General features: G+C 42.6%; 1 long non-coding RNA gene across 1 annotated transcript; it reads right to left on the reverse strand.

The window, feature by feature from the left end:
* Positions 1 to 2,305: 2,305 nt before the first annotated feature.
* On the reverse strand, positions 2,306 to 3,482 carry LOC144281669 (uncharacterized). Its single transcript, XR_013350098.1, has 3 exons — positions 3,294 to 3,482; positions 2,641 to 2,726; positions 2,306 to 2,535 (listed from the first exon to the last, which is right to left on the reverse strand). It is a non-coding gene; the product is annotated as an uncharacterized LOC144281669 (long non-coding RNA).
* Between the last annotated feature and the right edge of the window lie 2,401 nt (positions 3,483 to 5,883).

Consider the following 5,883-nt stretch of genomic DNA (forward strand, 5'->3'; position numbering starts at 1 on the left):
CTCTTAGAGCACTTTTTATACATAATATGTATTTGATCATAATCATTAGTTGCATAATAAACAAGTCAAAGGAATTTGAGATAGGAAGAGTATCAAAGCTTCTTTTTTCATTGTCATGCCATTTGGCAAAAGTATGCCTGGACCCCTGCTGTGAGCTTGTCGGTGGTAGGAGGGTTGTGACCTTCCTGTATTATCAAGAGGCAATGTTGAGTGCCCTCTATGGAGAGATAAAGCTTTCCCCAAGGGCTCCACTCACTTCCCATAACCCTTACTGCACATGCTGTTAAGCTTCAGCCTTAGAACTAAAAACATCTTAATTTACAAGAAAAAGGAAAAAAGCACATCACCTCTTGTGACTAAAAGAAGTTTAAGTCTAAACTTTTAAAAGAAAGTGCATCTTTATAATAACAATAAAATCTTCCCAATCAAGCCTTTAAGAGGCAGACTGCATCCCTACCTTTGCCTGGGGCCCATAACTATCCTTAGCTAATCTTTCTCTGACAGATAAAGAGCTGCTATATCCATTCTTATAGCTCCATTTTCAACTTTATTCAGAGAAGTGGGAAGAGGGAGCCCTGGACAGGAATAAAGAATGAGTGTTTCAGACTGGCAAGGGGAAGAGGAAGCTGGGGTCAATGACTTGAAGAATTGATGCTTCCAGGAAAGGAAAGATCCACAGCCCTCTGATGTGTTCAGGGCTAGCGTAGGGCCTCAGAGTCACAACCAGGCTGGTCATCTGTAGGATTTCACATCCATTCCAGTCCAGCTTTGTTCCAGCTGTGCCATCCTGGAGGTTTATTCTGAGGGGTGGATTTGGTGACCAACTGCCTCCTTCTAAATGAGACGTCAAGAAAAGTTTTATATATGTGGTGATAAGCTCAAGGGTGAGAAACAAGAAGAAGGTATCATAAGCTTGTGAGCCCCACCGATGGTCCTCAAGAAAGCCGTGGAATGTTCTGTGTAAGATATCTTTAATAATAAGAAAAATATTTAAAGGCTCAAGATGACTTTAGTTCTAGTTCTGTATTAGAGGCAGATTCTTCTAAACGAGCTCTTGAGCCCTGCAGTGCTATGTCTTCATGAAACTGATTTTTTGTGTTCAATACGGACCTTGTTAGAATGGTGCTTTGGGGAGATGTCTGCCCAGCCCTCATAAACCCCTTTCTCAATAACCTGCCCCTTCCACAGAGATGAAGGGAGACATATTTAAACTATTCCTGTCCTTCTGACTAGAGTTGACTAGACTCCTGACCCAAGCAGGAGTAGTTAAATTCTCACTCTCGGGGGATAAGAATTGAGACTCAAAGTATCTAGATTGGTTTAGTCTACTTGCTAGAAGTAATATAAACTCAGAAGCCATGGAGACACCATCTTTCATCACATATATAGGAAATCAGAAAGAGTGGTCTGTTTAGGGATAGAGCTAAGGGTATTTTCTGATTCCTGTTATCTTTCTATTCTAGTGCTCAGTTCTAGTTCTTTTTCTTCTTCTTTTTTGATGTAGTTGACACACAATGTTATATTAGTTTCAGGTGTTCAACATAATGATATCACAGTGTAGCTCTAGCTTCTTTTTAAAGGACTAAATCGGGTTCTGTGAACCATGTCATAATCTTTCCAATAGATTATTTTGATATCTTAAATTAGCCAGAGTTGGTTTCTGTTGCTTGCAACCAAAATAATCATAAGTATTTTAAAATATTTTTTTTAAGATTTTATTTTTAAGTAATCCCTACATCCAACATGGGGCTTAAATTTACAACCCTGAGATCAAGACTCGCATGCTTTACTGACTGAGCCAACCACCAGGTACCTCATCTTAAGTATTGCTAACTCAAAGCTAGGGTATGATGCTTGGGTCAATACAGCAGCTTATTAGGCTGCCAATTGTGATATGGATCATCTCCAAGTTTGTAATCCCCGGCAGAGATGCCCCATGTCCTTTCAGTGGGGTCCACTTCCTATTGTCTCAGATCCTGTGTAGATGGGAAAATCACCAAGGGACCCCAAACTAGGAGTTACCTTGATTATTCTTTTCTCAAACTTCCTCCCAACCATCCAATTCATCTCCAAATCTTTTTGGTTCTACTTTCAAAATTGATCCCAAATCTATTTACTTCTCTCTGTGTGCAGGGTAGTTTAGCAGACTAAGCTATCAGTATCTTTTGTTTGAATTGCTGTGATGGCCTCTTAGCTGGCCTTTGATATCATTACTCCACTCTTTCCCCCCTTCCAACACTTTATGCGCATAGTACTTAGATTGATTTCTTTGAGATACAAATCAGATCACGTCACTTTCCTCCTTAAAACACTCTGTATTAGGATGCAGGATAAGCTGATTTAACAGAAACTCAGAATATAATGGCTCAAACAAAGGAAAGAAGCTGGTTCAGGGCAGGTAGGTGTCTAAGCTGCACATAGTCATGCAGGGACCCAGGTTTCTTCTCTCCTTTTGTTTGCCACAGTGTTGGGTATTACTCTCATGCTCCAAAGTCAAAGCTGGCTGGCTGTATGGCCATATCTGTGTTCTAGTCACTGAGATGGTAAAGGGGAGAAGATATGCCCAGTCATCTTAAGAGCAAGGCCCAAAAGTTGCACATGTCACTTTTGCTCGCATCTTATTGATAAGAACTTAATTACCTGGCCACATATTTATGCAAAGGCAGCTGGAAGATGTCCCTTCCAACTGGGTGGGCATTGGCTGATTAAAGTCAAGGTTTTTAGAACTAAAAGAAAGAGAGAATGGATATAAGGGACAAGTAGTCTCCTCTGCACCTGTAATGGCTGCCTATACTGCCCATTTCATTCAGTGAATGAAATCCAAATCTTTCACTATGGCCTGAGGTGATCTGACACCTATATACCTCTCCTGCCACTCAACTCCTTGTTCAGTTGGCTGCATAGGACATCTCCTCTTTCTGCTCCTGAAACTTGACATGCATGTTCTTGCCCAAGGGAATTTGCAGTTGGTTGTTCCTTCTGCCTAGAAAGCTCTAAAGTCAGATCTTCCCAGGTCTGTCTGCTTCTTATTATTTAAGTCTAAACTCAAATGTTACCTCCTTCCAGGAGCTTTTCTTGCTCATTCTGTCTGAATTGTACAGGCTCCCACTGACCTGCCTTTCCATCATGGTTCTTTGTTTTCTTGATCATACCATTTTTTTTTAATCTCTCTGAACTTATCTTACATTTTGTTTGCTTGCTTTTGTGCTTGTTTATCACTTCTCTTCCCCCCACATCACACCCTAGAATTTGAGCTTCCAGAGAGCAGGGACCTTGCCTTTCCTCTTTCTTACCCCAGATCACTACAGAGAGAAGTCCCTGCCACACAGTACAGACTCATATTTTGAGTGAATCAGTGGTGGCCTAGGATGCAGTATCAGCATTCCTAAATAAAAACTCTTCTCTTAAATTTTGGGAATAGTCTATTGCCCCTCTCCTCTGCCCCTGAAGGTGTGCCATCTGACTATAGACATGGCCTCCCTGTGAGGGGTCCTGGGTTCTTATTCTGAGGCAAGTCTGTGTCACTTGTTCTAGAACCTCATCTCACACTGGGACAATTCAATCTGTGTTCTATTCCTGAGATGGGGATAAAACCCACCTGCTACTTACATCCCTGGAGACTTGGGGAGTGAATGAATTACCTGAAATAGGGAACTTTTAAAATGATAAACAGAATGGCTTTCAAACGAACTTCAATTAATGGATCTTCCAAATGATGCCCTTTCCCAAGCCTCACACCACCTCATCCCCTATGCACTTGGGGGAAGGTGAAAAGCATAGTGTTTCTAACAAGCAAGTCTAAGCATTAGAATTCCCAGAGAGTAAACCAGGATGAGAACCTGGCCCAATAATAATAACCCTAAATGTTATTTATATGTCATTCCTCTGCCAAAGTCATCAAGGTAGCTCCCAAAAGGACCATGCAGGAAAAATTTCACTGTCAGCATGTGCCAAAAGTCTTAATAAGTAAGGTTCAGGGGATTTTAATTAAAAATAGCTCATTTGGTGGCCTTTCTCCAGTTAAAATAAAGTCTGTTCGTGCGACGTGTGCTATAGCAATAACCCCCCAGCCAGCATCATCTTCCTAGGACATTCCTTCAGGCCTGTTTATCTGGGGTAGGCAGACTCCGATGCACATCCTGAGATTTTTTCTCTGCTCAAAATAGAATTCCATAATCAAGAGCCGACTTTGCTAAAACATTGTCAGCTCCTGTGGAGGCAGGGTAGCAAAGGCCTTGAACACTGTGGGGAAAGCCATCCAAGGGATGTTACTTTTCAAACAGTGCTTAATGCAGTATTAAGCAAAGAAGATTTCTCTGGATCATGAGTAAATGTGGCTGTCAGTATAACTGTCACTATTGAGTGAATGGGAACATCAGAAAGAGCATTTTAAAAACCCAGTAATCATTTTTACCCATTACTTTACAAATACGTTTCTACTTACTGATTCCTATGGGAATAAAAATGCTGTAAGAAAAAAAAAAAAAGCTCTTTTTTCAAGTCATGCTGGAGAGGGAGTGTACCAGAATGTCCAGGAGAGATTTTCAAGTTTCTAGTTCCATCGTAGATTTGCAATTTGATGCCTGGTGGGGCCGGTCTCATTGGCAAGACACAGCAGACACTTTTTAGCTGGTACCTGATGGGCAGCCAGACTACTGAGCTGGAAGAGGAAGCTTATATGCGACCTGCCAGTTCTGGTGGGCCAGACCACCAGCGTTTGCAGAGTCTGTATGTTAAGCCGTTGACCTGCTGACCTGCAGAGTTCCAGGGAGTCTGTTTCTGCTCAGAGAAAACAGCTCTGATTGGCAATAGCTGCTAATGAATTCTTACTTGGAGGCAAACATTGACTTCACCTTTGAGCCCCAAGGAGTCTTGGGAAAGCTCAGGCTACTCAAAGCTTTTTGAGGAATTTCACCTTCAAGCTGAGGATTTGGGCAAGATCTCATCAGTGGGAGGACAAGAGGTCAGCATCCTATAGGCAGGGGACTTCACAGGTGGTGGTGTCCAGCTCCCTACCACCTACCCCTCAAGCAGGTCAATTTCTGAACTAGCTGCTAATCTGGTTTAAAAGAATTTCTAGCACTGAGGGTTCATGTGACCTTATAGAGGCACTGTGTTAGAGTCCAAAGTCCAGGGGGATCTTTGTGACTATCTCCCCTCCTTTTACAGAAGAAGTCAAGGGTCAGGGAGGTGCCGAGGTCACTGAGCACATTAACAGCACAGCTCAAATGTTTCCTGGTCAGAAATTTCAAGGGCCGGCTTTGGTGATGTGATGGATAAATATAGCCTAACATTTTGTCATGAAAATGATCAGAAGCTCTGAAAACTGGGAGCAGATGCAGCTCCACAAGAAGCATGATAAGAATGCCCCCGCACACCTGCTGTGGAATACAAGGGTGGGAACATTCCTCATCTCCCACAGGGAACATCAGCCTGCAGGCTGTTGATGCCCTCTTGGCTGCCATGTCTTGGCATGGACTTCTGAAGATTGAAGGGAAGGCTGATGACCTCATAAGGAACGAAAAGGGATGCCAGTTGTAGATTGCAAGCTGATCAATGCAGGCAGATCTGCCCCTGTTCCAGCAACACCACAGCCAGACATTTGGTAAGGAGAGAAGAGAAATGAGGAGGTAGAGGCGAGGACCTGAAAATCTGCCTCAGTCACAGCAGTGGGGACAAAGTCCAGAAAGAATTGCTCAGAACTCTAGGCTTTGTCACTTAGTAGGCTTACAGTCATTTATTACTGAGAGTTTATACTGTGTGTGCGTATATTTCTGGTTAATACTTTAACTGAGCAAGCATTTCCTGGGGATCAATTCTCTCCAGGCACTACTTAGAGCTATGGATAAGACAGAGCCCCAATCTGGAGAATCTCAGTGTTCA

Source organism: Canis aureus, chromosome 13, assembly GCF_053574225.1.
Source record: "Canis aureus isolate CA01 chromosome 13, VMU_Caureus_v.1.0, whole genome shotgun sequence".
Lineage (NCBI taxonomy): Eukaryota > Metazoa > Chordata > Mammalia > Carnivora > Canidae > Canis > Canis aureus.